The 18,414-nt window shown below is 36.3% G+C and overlaps 2 non-coding genes across 2 annotated transcripts; one reads left to right on the top strand and one right to left on the bottom strand.

The window, feature by feature from the left end:
* Positions 1 to 3,070: 3,070 nt before the first annotated feature.
* On the bottom strand, positions 3,071 to 3,174 carry LOC127903622 (small nucleolar RNA R71). The gene has a single exon (XR_008056331.1). It is a non-coding gene; the product is annotated as a small nucleolar RNA R71 (small nucleolar RNA).
* A 14,667-nt stretch (positions 3,175 to 17,841) lies between these two features.
* On the top strand, positions 17,842 to 17,945 carry LOC127903580 (small nucleolar RNA R71). The gene has a single exon (XR_008056288.1). It is a non-coding gene; the product is annotated as a small nucleolar RNA R71 (small nucleolar RNA).
* The last annotated feature ends 469 nt before the right edge of the window (positions 17,946 to 18,414 follow it).

The following is an 18,414-nucleotide window of genomic DNA, read 5'->3' as shown; positions in this document are numbered from 1 at the left end:
AGCAGTTTATTATTTTATACACGATCTCTAGATTTCTTTTGAGTTAACCCTTAAAAAAATTGTAAAATTAAAAAAAAAAAAGAAAAAAGAAAAAATGTGTGTTGCTACATTTGGAGACCCATCTAACTAGTAGATATGAAAGATTATTTAGAGCCCTAAAAGACGATGGAAAGACCATTTTTGATCCGTTTGAGCATTTCTAGCCATTCCTTTTATGAAATATCCATAGTTCACCCTTTTGAACCTTTAAAAAAAATTATATTTTCTTTGTCAAACTTATCATCTTAACCCACTCCGATTTAGAGTATTACCCAATATCTTATAAGTTCCATCACCTATTTATGTTTGAGAAAAATGTAAATAATTATTTTGTGCAGTGAAGTTATGCAAAAAAAAAAAGAAAAAAATTGTTGTTTAAAATAAAAATAAATAATAGGTGAAATCCACCTTGCAACTTTCAAAAAAAAAAAATCTCTACATTTTCTGAAACATATACTTTATTTTCCTTATTTCCCCTCCTTTGTTAGCCATATTCCTAACTTACGTTACGTCCTAATAAAAGTCCTTCTTAATTTTAGGGAACTATAGTCCGAAGTAGAAGCTAGTTATATGGGCTAAAAAGATGTAGTGGTGCATAAATAAAAAATAAATAAATAAATAAATTGGGTTAACTAGCATTTTTATTTGACTTGAGATCGTATTCTTTCTAAGCTGAGGGCATATTTCTTTTATCTTGGTGAGAGCATGTGATATCACTTCTTTATTATTTTCTCTCAATTACCATTCATTGGAGCGACTATTTTTATTGGGTTTAATTTCTTTGTGAGAGTCACTACTTCCAGTGAAATTTTGAGGTTTGACATGTCATTCTTGAAAGTTGCTATGACAAAGTCTACTGGGCTGATTCATATAGATGGTTGATGTGGGTGTGATGTTTCTTTAGACTGGAGATAATGCTTATACTTTTACTTGATTATTATCATTAGTCTGATTGAATAAACATGATTGTTAAAAAAAAAAATCATTTTGGATTTGAATTTTGTTTTCTCTTTATTTGCTAGGGACTAGCAATAAGCTGGTTGGGGGGAGTGTTGAGTGTTAGAAAATGTATATTTATAAAGGAGAAAATCGTCATTTTACACTTCAAGTTTTACTAACACCTTTACTTTTATGTATTTAAGCTTCTTGTCATTTAATTATGTGTGTTGTATTATAATTAAGTATTTTATGTATTTTAGGGGGCATCATAGTCATTTCACAATGAACGAGAGATCAGACGGCAAAACAGACATCACTTTTGAACTCAGGACGGTCGAAAACCTTAGGAGAATATTAAAAGGAAAAATGACACTGTTCACATGTACGATACTATTCACATGTACGGTACTGTCTAAGTTACTGTTCAAAACGTGTAACTGTTCAAACCGCGTGGTCAAACCGCGTACTGTTGACTAATGACGTGGCGCAATCCTGAGCATCCAAACTATTTTTAATCCGATGGCTATGATTTACTCAATGTATCAATAAAAATGGGGCCTCCCCCCTAATTTGACAGCTCTGAATCCATTTTTGGACTCCATTTTCTGTAATTCTTTTCTCTATCTTGTATTTTATACTTATTTTAATAAATTTCCATTTTACCCTTAGTTCAATTATGAGTAGCTAATTTTCTTTCAAACTTGGGTTGAAGGTGAAGTCTCAATATGTGTCATGGGCTTTATTTGGTAAATTTATTTTCTCTTCCCCTCTAATTTTTGTGGATGTTTTGACTTTTCGTCGACAAATAATAATAATCTTGTCTAGATATCGCCCTGGTTTCACCGGCTCCCTAGTACAAGGTTATTATTATTTGGCACGATAAGCGCTTAGTACCATATTGATTTGAGCGTGGTTCATGAGGTGTGGAAACCCCCCTCATGATTTAATTGGCATTAATAAGGAATATTTAGCCCATGGTGCATGTTGATACGGATCCAGATACTCAAGTACGTCATTTCAATAGATTTTTCTTCAATTTATTCTCGCCATTTCAATTCCAATTTTAGGATAATCTAAGTCACTTTCACCACAAATCCAACCACCCTCATACAAAATTAATTCTACATATAATTAAAATCTACCTCCTCGTGGGATCGACACTCGTCACCATTAATCTATTTTACAATAGATTCGTGCACTTGCGAGTTCAATAAAGTTTACACAACAAGTTTTTGGCGCCGTTGCCGGGGAGGTAAGTTATTTTAATTCGTAGCATTAATTTTTTTGAATAATTTCTTTTATTTGTTTTCCTGTATTTTTTTCTTCTTATTAAAAAAAGAAAAAAAAGTAAATCTACATTTAGAGGTAATAATTTCTTTTCTTTCTCTATTCTTTACAATTCTGTAATTTAATTTTTAAGTTATTTTCTTTGTAATTTTTTGTTTATTTTATTAATTTATTTTTAGTTAATTTATTTCACGTATTTGTTTTAGTGTGTTTTTATAGAAAAGTTGTAACAACGTGATAAGGTTAGTACCATAATTTCTCCTTCTTTTTTATTTTTATTTGTTTTGTTCCCATTTATTTTTATGTTCCTTGCATGCATGGTCGTAGGTCATTATTACCTAATCTTGAACCTATAGACCTTGAACTAGAAAAAACACTTCGCACACACAAGCACGTTAAAAGTAAATTTGAAATGGATTTGCAACAACAATAAGCACCACAGGAGAGGCCATTTAAGGACTATTTTAGTCTCTTAGCTAATTTGAGCACATCATGTATAAGATACCCAAATGTAGCTGCTAGGAGTTTTGAACTAAAACCTAGTGTGCTAAATTGTCTCCCAACATTCTATGGCCTAAAAAATGAGGACCCATATAATCATCTGAATGATTTTCATGCTATTTGTCACATTTTTAAATATGAGAATTTTTTAGATGATGATGTTAAACTTAGACTATTCCCATTTTCTCTAAAGGATAAAGCTCGTTCATGGATCAATACATTGCCTGCTAATAGCATTACATCATGGTAACAAATGGTAACTAAATTATTGAATAAATATTTCCCAATGCATAAAACCAATGCTATTCACAGGGAAATCTCGGAGTTTACCCAGAGAGAAGACGAGCAGTTTTTCGAAACATGGGAGCGATTCAATGGGCTATTCTTGAAGTGTCCACATCATGGGTACGAGAAATGGCACCAAGGCCAATACGTTTTGGAGGGATTATTGACGAATGTGCAAGAATGGCTAATGGCAACAAGTGGAGGAGAGCTAATGTCAAAAAGTACATAAGAGATTTGGGAATTCTTCCAGCGACAAGCTGATAATTCCTAACAACGGAGTCAATCACTCAGGAATATTAAAAGAATTAAGGGAGTAAATGAGGTTCACATTGGTGAGTCAAATTGAGAAATCAAAGAAGTCAAAGAGATGGTTGAAGGTCTTTCCCGACAAATAGCATCGTTATCGACTGCTAAATCAATATAACCACATGATTATGACTCATATTCATAACAAGCCAATGCCATAGGTGTAATGAGAAAACCATCAAATTATAACCCATACTCCAACACATATAACCCTAGATGGAGAGACCACCCCAATTTTTCATGGTCTCAAGGATTCCAACAGAATGGACTAGCACCTCTAGCTCCACCAATGCAACCAATTCCTCAAGCCTCTCAGCCACCATTTAGACCATACAATCATAACCAGAACTACTCTCAACCCAGACCATGGGAGGATGCATTCCAGAATATCAAGAATGTTACTCACTCTACAATTGAGCAACAGAACCGCACCATTGATGAAATATGAAATGAGATGAGAGTAGGTTTCAACTCACAAGCCCAATCAGTTTCAAGCCTCGAGAAGATGGTGGGACAACTTGCTTCTTCAGTTCAGACCTTGGCAATTACTGTTGAGAAAGGTAAATTTCCAAGTCAATCAGTGCCTAATCCTAAAGGAGTACATGAAGCAAGTACCAGTTCACCACAGCAGCATGGAGAAGTCAAAGTAGTCATGACCTTGCGAAAAGGAAAAGAAGTCGACAACAAAGTGGAGATGCCGGTGACAAAAGAAAATCAAATTGCACCTGTGAATGTTGAGGAGTAACCATCGGAGGAGAAAGAAGAAACCAACCCACGAGAATATGTTCCCAAAGCTCCATTTCCTTAGAGGTTAGCTAAAGGAAATAAGGGAAAATCCACAGGTGAGATTCTTGAAATCTTCAAACAGGTAAGTGTTAACATCCCTTTGTTTGATGCTATAAAACAAGTTTCATCTTATGCCAAATTTCTTAAAGACCTTTGTACTAAAAAAACAAATATTCATGTTCAAAAGAAGGCCTTTTTAACAGAAAACGTTAGTTTTATACTCCAACACAAAATTTCTTTAAAATGCAAAGACCTATACTCCCCTACTATCTCATGTAGTATAGGGAACCACACAATTGTGAATGCTTTGTTGGATTTAGGAGCTAGTGTAAATCTGTTGCTTTATTCAGTATTTGTGAAACTTGGACTGAGAGAATTACACCCAACACCAGTGGTGTTACAACTTGCAGATTGGTCCACGAAAATACCTCATGGTATTGTGGAGGACATGCTTATCCAGGTAAACAAGTTTTATTTTCCTGTTGATTTCATTGTAATTGACACTCAACCAATACAGGATTCAAGGAAGCACATCCCCATTATCTTAGGCCGACCTTTCTTGGCAACTGCCAATGCTCACATTCAATGCAGGACCGAAAATATACAGTTGTCCTTCGGCAACATGACTATGGAGCTGAACATCTTCAACATTGCCAAACAACTTCACAATCAAGATGATGAAATTGTTGATGTGGATTTAATTGAAGCATTAGTTGATGATACTTTTCTTTCAAACCTTAGTGATGACCTTTTACAAACATGCTTAGCTTACTTTGGTTTGGATTTTGATATTGACAGATCGGTTGATGAGTTCAACGCCCTACTTGACTTAACACCATCCATGAACACTAATAAATGGAAGTCAAAAGTTGAACAACTAGCACCATCAGAAAAGAAACTCATCCCATCATCAGAATCACCACCGAAACTCGAGTTCAAACCATTACCCAACACTTTGGAATATGCATTTTTGGGAGAACAAAGTACTCTGCCGGTAATCGTCTCATCATCCTTCAATGACGAACAAAAAGGTAAGTTGTTGGATATTTTAAAAGAGCACAAATGAGCATTATGATGGACCATAGCAAACATAAAAGGTATAAACCCAGTAGATTGCATGCATTACATTCACCTTGATGAAAATGCTAAATCTACTAGGGAAATGCAATGTTGGTTAAATCCTAACATGAAAGAAGTTGTTAGAACTGAAGTCCTTAAGCCATTAGATGCAGGTATCATTTGCCACATTTCTGATAGTTCATAGGTCAGTCCTGTGCAAGTTGTCCCCAAAAAGTCAGGAGTCACAGTAGTTACGAATGCCGATAATGAATTGATACCCACTATAGTGACTACAGGATGGAGTGTATGCATTGATTACAGAAAGTTGAATTCTCTCACACGTAAAGACCATTTTCCTTTACCATTTGTTGATCAAATGCTTGATAGATTAGCAGGTCATGAATTTTATTGCTTTCTAGATGGCTACTCAGGATATAATCAGATTCTCATAGCACCAAAAGATCAAGAGAAAACCACTTTCACTTGCCCTTTTGGCACTTTTGCATATAGGAGAATGCCATTTGGATTATGTAATGCACCTGCTACATTTTAACGATGCATGTTAAGCATTTTATCTGATATGGTTTAACGATTCCTTCAAGTCTTTATGGATGACTTTTCTATTTTTGGTAATTCATTTGATCAATGTTTACATAATCTAATACTAGTTCTGCAGAGATGTACTGAGAAGAACTTAGTCTTAAATTGGGAAAAGTGTCATTTTATGGTAAAACAAAGTATTGTTCTCGGCCACATCATTTCGAGCAAAGGTATTGAGGTTGACAAAGCCAAAGTGGATCTCATTTCTAATATTCTTCCACCCAAAATAGTCAGAGAAGTAAGATCTTTCCTTGGACATCCTGGTTTATAGACGTTTCATTAAAGATTTTAGTAAAGTTTCTAGACCCTTATTCAATCTACTTGCTAAGGATGTACCATTTATCTTTGATGATTCATGTCTTATGGCATTTGAAAAATTAAAGCAGTTGTTAACATCATCACCCATCATTCAGCCCCCAAACTGGAGCTTACCATTTGAGCTCATGTGTGATGCATTTGATTATGCAGTAGGAGCAGTATTAGAACAAAGAGTTGATCGAATTTTCCATGTTATTTACTATGCTAGTATGACATTGAATGATGCACAGTTAAACTATTCAACTGCTAAAAAAGAAATGCTAGCAGTAGTGTTTGCATTAGAGAAATTTCGATCTTATCTCATTGGTTGTAAAATAATTATGTTCACAGGACATGCTGCTCTTAAATATCTTCTCACAAAAAAAGATGCAAAAGCTAGACTAATTCGTTGGGTGTTACTTTTGTAGGAATTCGACTTGGAATTTAAAGATAAGAAAGACACAAAAAATGTTGTGGCTGACCATCTCTCTCGTCTCCATTTTGACACAATTACAGAGCCATTAACATTTAATGAGTCATTTCCATATGAACAATTGATGAATGTGGAAGTATTACCTTGGTATGCTGATATAGTTAATTATCTTGTTACAGGTCAACTTCCAGAGCATTGGACTAAGCAAGACAAAGCCAATTTTTTTGCGAAAATAAAGAATTTCTTTTGGAATGACTCGTATTTGTTCAAGTATTGTGCATATCAAATTGTTAGCCGATGTGTCCCAGAAAGTGAAATTCTTTATACTATGTTACTCTCATCAACGTTGTACTATTAGGTTCACTAACTGGCCAGTTAGGGTGTTGCTTATGCTATTATGGCTTAACCTTGTGCGTCTCTATAACTCTTCCCAATTCTCATAGCAACTTTAACTAGTGTGCCAAAATTTGTACATTCTATTTCGATCACTCTAGTCTCTTTGTCCTCTTGAAGACCCCGTTTGAACTTTCTACATATTTCTCTCTCATTCAATATAGCAATAAGGCAAATCTCAGTGGCTCATAAATTTATGCTTGTACTCATCCACTGTCTTAGATCCTTGTACAAATGTTATAAACTCATTAACAAGAAAGAATTTATCATGAACTCTCTCTAAAAATTCTGCCCAGGTAACAGCTCTATGTCCCTCATATTGGCGTAACACAGACATTGAATAATGATACACACTGCCCTCTAGCAAAAACTCAGTAAAGGATAACCTTTACTTATAGGCACATTTCATGGCATCAAAAACCCTTTTCGGTCGGATTAACTAAAACTCTAAACACATTGAATCTATGATGCTCTGAATACTTATAATCTATAAATTATTGTACATAGATTGTAATTTCTATCACTGTATGAACTTCAACCTTAATCTTAGCAACAAAAGTAACACACTCATGCTAATCTTTCTAAAAATGGATCCAGAGTAGTGTTGTGCAAATTTTAATGTACTCGCAAGCGCACGAATCTATTGTAGTATAGACTAATGGTGACGAGTGTCGATCCCACGAGGAGGTGGATTTTAATTATATGTAGAATTAATTTTGTAAATGGGTTGTTGGATTTGTGGTGGAAATGATTTGGTATATGCTAAAACTTAAATTAAAATGGCGAGAATAAATTCTAAAATTGGAATTGCAATGGCGAGAATAAATTGAAGATAATTCTATTGAAATGACGTACTTGGGTATCTGGATCCGTATCAACATGCATCATGGGCTAAATAATCCGTATTAATGCCAATTAAATCATGAGGGGGGAATCCACACCTCATGAACCACGCTCTAATCAATATGGTGCTAAGGGCTTATCGTGCCAAATAATAATAACCTTGTACTAGAGAGCCGGTGAAACCAAGGCGGTACTAGACAAGATTAGTATTATTTGTCGACGAGAAGTCAAAACATCCACAAAAACTAGAGGGGAAGAGAAAATAAATTTACCAAATTAAGCCCATGACACATGTTGAGACTTCACCTTCAACCCAAGCTTAAAAGAAAATTAGCCACTCATAATTGAACTAGGGGCAAAATGAGAATTTATTAAAATACGAAGAAAATACAAGATGGAGAAGGAATTACAGAAAATGAATCCCAAAAATGGATTCAGAGATATCCAATTAGGGGGGGGAGGCCCCCTTTTTATAGATACATGGAGTAAATCATGGCCATCGGATTAAAAATAGTTTGGACGCTCAGGATTGCGCCACGTCATCAGTCAACAGTCCACGGTTTGACCACGCGGATGAACAGTAACACGGTTTGACCCGACTTTGAACAGTAACGCGGTTTGACCCGGATGAACAGTAACGCGGTTTGGTTGAAAATAATCCTGTGTGATGCATGCACCGTACGCGAGATTTTTCGTCCACTGATATGCTGCCACGTCACCATCAACAGTACATAAGAATTTTAGTCCAACAGGATCGTGACACCTCATCAGTCAATGCCACATCATCGGTCAATGCCACGTCATCATCCGTCTATGTGAACAGTGTCGTGAACAGTAACATATACAGTATCGTACACGTGAATAGTACCGTACATGTGAATAGTGCCATTTTTCCTTTTATGCTCCTCCTAAGGTTTTCGACCGTCCTGAGTTCAAAAGTGATGTCCGTTTTGCCGTCTGATCTCTCCTTTATTGTGAAATGACTATAATGCCCCTAAAATACATAAATTACTTAATTAAAATAAAACACACGTAATTAAATCATAAGAATGTTAAATACATAAAAGTAAGGGTTGTTAGTAAGACTTGAAATGTAAAATGACGGTTTTCTCCTTTATAAATATGCATTTTCTAACACTCAACACACCCCCCAACCAGCTTATTGCTAGTCCCTAGCAAATAAAGCGAAAACAAAATTCAAATTCAAAATAATTTTTTTTTTGTTTTAATAGAAACACTCGTATTTATTCCATCAGATTAATGATAGCAATCAAATAAAAGTATAAGCATTATCTCCAGTCTAAAGCAACATCACACCCACATCAACCATCCACATGAATTAGCCCAGTAGACTTTGTTTTAGCTACTCTCAAGAATGACATGTCAAACCCCAAAATCTCACTGGAAGTAGTGACACTCTCATAAATAAATTAATCCCAATAAAAATAGTCACTCCAATGAATGGTAATTGAGAGAGAAAATAATAAAGAAGTGATATCACATGCTCTCACCAAGATGAAATAAATATGCCCTCAGCTTAGAAATAATACGATCTCAAGTCAAATAAAATGTTAGTCAACCCACTTTATTTATCTTTTTTTTTTTTTTTAATTATGCGTCACTACATCTTTTTAGCCCATATAACTAGCTTCTACTTCAAACTATAGTTCCCTAAAATCAAGAAGGACTTTTATTAGGACGAAACGTAGGCTAGGGACATGGCTAACAAAGAAGGAAAATAAGGAAAACAAAGTGTATGTTTGAGAAAAATGCAGAGAAATTTTTTTTTTTTTTTTTTTTGGAAGTTGCAAGGTGGATTTCACCTATTTTTATTCTTTTGAAACAACAACTTTTGTTTTTGTTTTTGTTTTTTTTTTTTGTTTTTTTTTGTTTTTTTTTTTTTTGCTTTTATTTGGCATAACTTCACTGAACAAAATAATTATTTACATTTTCTCAAACATACATAGGTGATGGAACTTATAAGATATCAGGTAATACTCCAAATCGGAGTGGGTCAAGATGATAAGTTGACAAAGAAAATGTTTTTTTTTTTTTTTAAAGGCTCAAAAGGGTTAACTATGGATATTAAATAAAAGGGATGGCTTGAAAGGCTCAAACGGATCAAAGATGGCCTCTCCATCGTCTTTTAGGGCTCTAAATAATTTTCCATATCTACTAGTTAGATGGGCCTCCAAATGTAGCAACACACTCTTTTTTTTCTTTTTTTTTTCTTTTTTTTTTTACCATTTTTTTTAAAGGGTTAACTTAAAAGAAATGTAGAGATCGTGTATAAAATAATAAACCGCTAAGCTGTATAGAGAATGGGCAAAAAGGTTACTCTCCAAGAAAATGATAGGCTCAACAACTCACTTGGCACTTATTTATGACATGTTCATTCTTTCAAGCAACTCATATTTGTCTCCGACATCAACATGTAAAGTAGCAAACATAGCGTAACATCACTTAAGACCAAAGATAATACAAATACTAAAATTTGAAATTAATCATGTCATCTAATGTTAAAATAAATAACACAAATTTTTTTTTTTTTTTTTTAAACAACATTCTACCCCCCAACCTATTCTAAACATGAAAGGAAAATATGCATGCAGAAATGTGAAAATGATGTAGAAAAATTTATTAGAAAAAGAATTTTTTTTTTTAACTAAGAAGATGCGTTTCTAGAGGCACGACACTCCATATTCAGCCATCTTCGACTCAAAAATTAGAAAATATATATTTATAAAGGAGAAAGAGAAAGAAAACAATTTTTTTTTTTTTAAACGATGAAGATGCGTTTCTAGAGGCACTACACTCCATATTCAGCCATCTTTGACTCAAAAGTTGGAAAATGTATATTTATAGAGGAGAAATTAAAGAAGAAAAATAAACATAAACACATAATAAAGAAAAAGAAAATGTCTGAAATTAATTTTTTTTTTTTTTGAATTTTTTTTTTTTGAATTTGTTTTTAAACAATGAAGATGCGTTTCTAGAGTAACTACACTCCATATTCAGCCATCTTCAACACAAAAAGTTAGCAACAGTTAGTTTCTACAACAAAAAATTAGTAAAAACTTAACCAAAATTCCACAATTGTCGACTATTCCCTCCCCCCAACCAGAACGAAACATTGTCCTCAATGTTTGAAATGAAAGAAGTAGAGTTTAGAAGACATCACCTGGGTGGTGCAACACAGAAGAAAATATTTACAGGCGGAGAGTTAAATCTAATTTGTACTTCTTACTGCGGCTACTGTTACCATCATTATTTGGACGCTCCAACACAAAGGTCCAGGGGTCTGGCTCCGGTCGATAAGCTTGTAACATATCAAGTAGCTCATTAGCAGTGTGAGCACAAATAAAGAGTTTTTTCACATTAGCGGGAATGAAATAGTTTTTTATTGCATGGTTAAGAAATGCGATAAAGCCATCATAAAAGTTATTGACATTTAACAAACCGATGGGTTTTTGGTGGATGTGCAGATGGGCCCAAGATGCTAGCGTGATAAGTGCCTCTAGTGTTGCAAGATCTCCTGGAAGGAAAATAAATGCATCAGCATGATTAAGCATTTCAGTTATTCTTTCTTGCATACCTGAGACGACTAACTCTTCTCCAGTTGATGAGTCAGACGAACTGCCCAATGGTTTTAGGACTCTTGGGATGATGCCTAACACTTGACTTCCTCTGATAAAAGCTGCTTCGGAGACCATTTTTGATAACCCTCGGTTACCTCCTCCATACACCAAATGTAAATTTCTCGCTGCTATGCTTCGACCAAGATCTATGGCTGCCTCAACGAACTCTTTATGTTTGCCATAGGTAAATCCAGAAAGCACACAAATGTTCTTGAATTGTCTATTGGGAGTAGCTGCCATTGGAATATTTCTCAAAAACAATTTGTGAGTGTTTGACAAAAGAAATCACATTTAAGAGTCTTGGTGATAGTGGGTCACAGCTGTGAATGAGGTAACATGTTAGTGTCAAATAACGCATGAAGCACATGGCTCGCGAGTCAAAAAGAAAACAGTAAAAAGGAAAAAGCAAACAGTAATAAAATTATTAAAGACAATAATGCAAACAATAAAACAACAGTGAAATGAAATAAAATAACAGTAAAGTAAAAGGATATTTACACGTAGTTGCGACTGTGGCTCACATCTTCCTCTGGTTTTACGTCCAGAAACGGCTTGAACGCCCTCTATGGGTCGAGGATAGGCTTCCCATCCAGTTTTCTTATAAACAGGCAAACAGGGTCGTTTATAGTCAGATTCCCGAGACTATATCGTGCATGCTCTTTCTGGAATAATGGCCATAACTGGAGAATCGCTCCTTGCACATATCCACTGGGATGCGTTTCAAGAGACAAAAGGATATCATCCAATGACTCCTTATTCAAGCCATCCCTAATGAATTGAATCTTATCTTCCCTGTTATCAGACATCATTCCTAAAGAACATGGGTTTTTATTGCAACTCATTCTGGCACACTTATGACAAGCAACAGAAATTCTTCGAGCTCGTCGTTTTCTTGCATAATTTCCTTTACCACAACCAGGCATGTATGCAATAAATTTTGGAGGTAACTCACCTGCCGATCGTACTTTAGCCTCGATTAACCAACGGATGTCAGCAGGTATGTTATTTCTCATGAGTAATCGCATGCGTTCGGACCGAGCTTTATAGATCGTAAGGAGGGCATTCTGAGGAAGTGAAGGGAATCGCTTGTGAAGCTTCGTTAGAATCTCGTTTCTGTCCATACCTTCGCCTCAGAATATCAGTTATTATGGGAAACTGAAGTAACCGACTTGATTGTCACGGAGTACCGTTATCCGCCACTTCACCGGGGTAACAAACTAAAGCACACAAACAGAAAAACAAATTAAAACACACAAAGAAAATTAAAATCGTCCTCTTATTGAATTTACCTCAAGCTCCAACTGGATGTCGTAAACACTTCTCTCAATGTCTCTGAGTTGGCTTTCTAAACCCTCAACATAGGCTACTAACTCTGGTGGTTGTAGAGCCCAAATGCGTTGTGTTTTACAAAATTGAATCTGCCTTTTGAGATGAGTTTTGACACGTTGAAGTGGTTTAAGAATGTTCAGGAGGAACGGCCTAAGTATGAGACTCATGATTAACAATGATAAGAGAAAACTTAATGGTAAAATAAACACACTTATGCAAAAACAATTTCAATTAGCAAAAGAATAATATAAAGAAAGAAAACAAAATCAAATCAACGAAAAGAAAGAAAAAAAAAATCAATTCAAATCTGGTGGGTCACTCAAATTTATTTCGGTGTCTTCTCCACGTGGTTGGTATTCTAGATATGGCTTTAATCTTTGACCATTAACTTTAAACGTGACACCGTTCTTTGGGTCCTTAATTTCAATTGCCCCATGTGGAAAAACAGTATGAACAATAAAGGGACCAGACCAACGAGAGCGTAACTTACCTGGGAATAGGTGCAAGCGAGAATTGAATAAAAGCACTTTCTGACCTGGAGTGAACGATTTTCTCATAACGTGCTTGTCATGGAAGACTTTCATTCGTTGCTTGTAAATCTTGGCATTTTCGTATGCATCATTGCGAATTTCTTCAAGTTCTGCCAGTTGTAATCTTCTTTCTGAGTTGGCTTGCTGCATGTCAAAATTGAATTTCTTGATGGCCCAATACGCACGATGCTCGAGTTCCACAGGTAGGTGGCAAGCTTTTCCATACACTAGCCTGTAGGGTGACATCCCAATCGGGGTCTTGAAAGCCGTTCTATATGCCCATAAGGCATCATCAAGTCTTAATGACCAATCTTTTCTGTCCGGCCTCACCGTTTTTTCTAATATGTGCTTTATTTCTCGATTGGAGATCTCAACTTGGCCACTGGTTTGCGGATGATACGGGGTTGCCACTTTGTGTGTGATTGAATACTTTGTCAAAAGAGCTTTGAATGCTTTGTTACAAAAGTGGGCACCACCATCACTGATTATCGCTCGAGGGAATCCAAAGCGTGAAACAATATTGCTTTTCAAAAATGCTATCACCACCTTGTGATCATTGGTCCTACATGGAATTGCTTCTACCCATTTTGATACATAGTCAACAGCAACCAATATGTATTGATGACCAAAAGACGGGGGAAAGGGTCCCATGAAGTCGATACCCCATACGTCAAAAATCTCAACCACTAAAATTGGATTTAGTGGCATCATGTTCCTTCGTGTAATGCTTCCCATTCGTTGACACCTATCACATGAAGAACAGAAAGTGTAAGCGTCTCGAAATATAGATGGCCAATAGAAACCACATTGTAAAACTTTAGTCGCTGTCTTCTTAGCACTGAAATGGCCTCCACAAGCTTGTTCATGGCAGAATGAAAGGATATTCTGAATTTCACTTTCTGGGACACATCGTCTAACAATTTGATCCGCACAATACTTGAACAAATACGGGTCATCCCAAAAGAAATTCTTTATCTCTGCAAAGAATTTAGCCTTGTCTTGCTTGGTCCAATGCTCTGGAAGTTTACCTGTAACAAGATAATTAACTATATCAGCATACCAAGGTAATACTTCCACACTCATTAATTGTTCATCTGGAAATGACTCATTTAATGGTAATTGTTCTATTATTGTGTCAAAATGGAGACGAGAGAGGTGGTCCGCCACAACATTTTCTGTCCCTTTTTTATCTTTGAATTCCAAGTCAAATTCCTGCAAAAGTAACACCCAACGAATTAGTCTGGCTTTTGCATCTTTCTTTGTGAGAAGATATTTAAGAGCAGCATGATCTGTGAACACGATTATTTTACAACCAATGAGATAAGATCGAAATTTCTCTAATGCAAACACTACTGCTAGCATTTCTTTTTCAGTAGTTGAATAGTTCAACTGTGCATCATTCAATGTCATACTAGCATAGTAAATAACGTGGGGAATTCGATCAACTCTTTGTCCTAATACTGCTCCTACTGCATAATCAGATGCATCACACATGAGTTCAAATGGTAAGCTCCAGTTCGGGGCCTGAATGATGGGTGATGATGTCAACAACTGTTTTAATTTTTCAAACGCCATGAGACATGAATCATTAAAGATAAAAGGTACATCCTTAGCAAGTAGATTGCATAAGGGTCTAGAAACTTTGCTAAAATCTTTAATGAAACGTCTATAGAAACCAGCATGCCCAAGGAAAGATCTTACTTCTCTGATTGTTTTAGGTGGAGGAAGATTAGAAATGAGATCCACCTTGGCTTTGTCAACCTCAATACCTTTGCTCGAAATGATGTGACCGAGAACAATACCTTGTTTTACCATAAAATGGCATTTCTCCCAATTTAAGATCAAGTTCTTCTCGATACATCTCTGCAGAACTAGTGTTAGATGATGTAAACATTGATCAAACGAGTTGCCAAAGACAGAAAAGTCATCCATAAAGACTTCAAGGAATCGTTCAACCATATCAGAAAAAATGCTCAACATGCATCGTTGAAATGTAGCAGGTGCATTGCATAATCCAAATGGCATTCTCCTATATGCAAATGTGCCAAAAGGGCAAGTGAAAGTAGTTTTCTCTTGATCGTTTGGTGCTATGGGAATCTGATTATATCCTGAGTAGCCATCTAGAAAGCAATAAAATTCATGACCTGCTAATCTATCAAGCATTTGATCAATAAATGGTAAAGGAAAATGGTCTTTACGTGTGACAGAATTCAACTTTCTATAATCAATGCAAACACGCCATCCTGTAGTTACTCTAGTGGGTATCAATTCATTATCAGCATTTGTAACTACTGTGACTCCTGACTTTTTGGGGACAACTTGCACAGGACTGACCCATGAACTATCAGAAATGGGGTAAATGATACCTGCGTCTAATAGCTTAAGGACTTCAGTTCTAACAACTTCTTTCATGTTAGGATTTAACCGACGTTGCATTTCCCTAGTAGTTTTAGCATTTTCATCAAGGTGAATGTAATGCATGCAGTCTACTGGGTTTATACCTTTAATGTCTGCTATGGTCCATCCTAATGCCCCTTTGTGCTCTTTCAAAACATCTAACAACTTACCTTTTTGTTCGTCATTTAGGGATGATGAGATGATTACCGGCAGAGTGCTTTCTTCTCCCAAAAATGCATATTCCAGAGTGTTGGGCAATGGTTTGAGCTCGAGTTTCGGTGGTGATTCTGATGATGGAATGAGTTGCTTCTCTGATGGTGCTAGTTGTTCAACTCTTGACTTCCATTTATTAGTGTCCATAGATGGTGTTGAGTCAAGCAGGGCGTTGACCTCATCAACTGATCTGTCAATATCAAAATCAAAACCAAAGTGAGTTAAACATGTTTGTAAGGGATCATCACTAAGGTTTGAAAGAAAAGTGTCATCAACTAATGCTTCAATTAAATCCACATCAACAATTCCATCATCTGCACTGTGAGGTTGTTTGGCAATGTTGAAGATGTTCAGCTCCATAGTCATGTTGCCGAAGGACAACTGCATATTTCCAGTTCTACATTGAATGTGAGCATCCGCAGTTGCCAAGAAAGGTCGGCCTAGAATAATGGGGATGTGCTTCCTTGAATCCTGTATTGGTTGAGTGTCAATTACAATGAAGTCAACAGGAAAATAAAATTTGTCTACCTGGATAAGCACGTCCTCCACAATACCACGAGGTATTTTTGTGGACCGATCTGCAAGTTGTAACACCACTGGAGTTGGGTGTAATTCTCCCAGTCCAAGTTTCACAAACACTGAATAAGGTAACAGATTTACACTAGCTCCTAGATCCAACAAAGCATTCTCAATTGTGTGGTTCCCTATACTACATGAGATAGTGGGGGAGCCTGGGTCTTTGCATTTTAAAGGAATTTTATGTTGGAGTATAGAACTAACGTTTTCTGTTAAAAATGCCTTCTTTTGGACATGCATATTTCTCTTTTTAGTACAAAGGTCTTTAAGAAACTTGGCATAAGATGGAACTTGTTTTATAGCATCAAGTAAAGGGATGTTAACACTTACCTGTTTGAAGATTTCGAGAATCTCACCTGTAGATTTTCCCTTTTTTCCTTTCGCTAACCTCTGAGGAAATGGAGCTTTGGGAACGTATTCTCGTGGGTTGGCTTCTTCTCTCTCCTCCGGTGGTGAGTCCTCAACGTTCACAGGTACAATTTGATTTTCCTTTGTCACCGGCATCTCCACTTTGTTGTCGACTTCCTTTCCTTTTCGCAAGGTCATTACTGCTTTGATCTCTCCATGCTGCTGTGGTGAACTGGTACTTGCTTCATGCACTCCTTTAGGATTAGGCACTGGTTGACTTGGAAATTTTCCTTTCTCAACAGTCATTGCCAAGGTCTGAACTGAAGAAGCGAGTTGTCCCACCATCTTCTCCAGGCTTGAAACTGATTGAGCTTGTGAGTTGAAGCCTGCTCTCAACTCATTTCGTAGTCCATCAATGGTGCGATTCTGTTGCTCAATCGTGGAGTGAGTAACATTCTTGAAATTTTGGAATGCATCCTCCCATGGTCTGGGTTGAGAGTAGTTCTGGTTCTGATTGTATGGTCTGAATGGGGGCTGAGAGGCTTGAGGAACTTGAGGAATTTGTTGCATTGGTGGAGCTGGAGCTGCTGGTCCATTCTGTTGGAATCCTTGAGACCATGAAAAATTGGGGTGATCTCTCCATCCAGGGTTATATGTGTTGGAGTATGGGTTGTAATTTGATGGCTTTCTCATTACACCTATGGCATTGGCTTGATCTGAGTATGAGTCCTGGTCATGTGGTTCTGTTGATTTAGCAGTCGATAACGATGCTATTTGTCGAGCAAGACCTTCAACCATCTCCTTGACTTCTTTGATTCCTGAAGTTGACTCGCCAATTTGAACCTCATTTACTCCCTTAATTCGTCTAGTATTCCTGAGTGATCGACTCCGTTGTTGGGAATTATCCGCTTGTCGCTGGAAAAATTCCCAAATTTCTGACGCACTTTTTGACATTAGCTCTCCTCCACTTGTTGCCATTAGCCATTCTTGCACATTCGGCAATAATCCCTCCAAAAAGTATTGACATTGGTGCCATTTTTCGTACCCATGATGTGGACACTTCAAGAGTAGCCCATTGAATCGCTCCCATGTTTCGAAAAATTGCTCGTCATCTTTCTGGGTAAACTCTGAGATTTCCCTGCGAATAGCATTGGTTTTATGCACTGGGAAATATTTATTTAAAAATTTTGTAACCATTTGTTCCCATGATGAAATGCTATTAGCAGGTAAAGTATTTAACCATGAACGAGCTCTATCTTTTAAAGAAAATGGGAATAGTCTAAGTTTAACATCATCATCTGAAAAATTCTCATATTTGAATGTTTGACAAATGGCATGAAAATCATTCAAATGATTATATGGATCCTCATTTTCTAGGCCATAAAATGTAGGGAGACAATTTAACACACTAGGTTTTAATTCAAAACTCCTAGCAGCTACATTTGGGTATCTTATGCATGACGTGCTCAAATTAGCTAAGGGACTAAAATAGTCCTTAAATGGCCTCTCCTGTGGTGCTTGTAAATCCATTTTATTTTTAACGTGTTTGTGTGTGCGAAGTGTTTTTTCTAATTCAAGGTCTATAGGTTCAAGATTAGGTAATAATGACCTACGA

Source organism: Citrus sinensis, chromosome 6 (genome assembly GCF_022201045.2).
Source record: "Citrus sinensis cultivar Valencia sweet orange chromosome 6, DVS_A1.0, whole genome shotgun sequence".
NCBI classification, from domain to species: Eukaryota; Viridiplantae; Streptophyta; class Magnoliopsida; order Sapindales; family Rutaceae; genus Citrus; species Citrus sinensis.
Note: the sequence above shows the minus strand (reverse complement) of the source record. Positions and strands in the feature narration are given on the sequence as shown.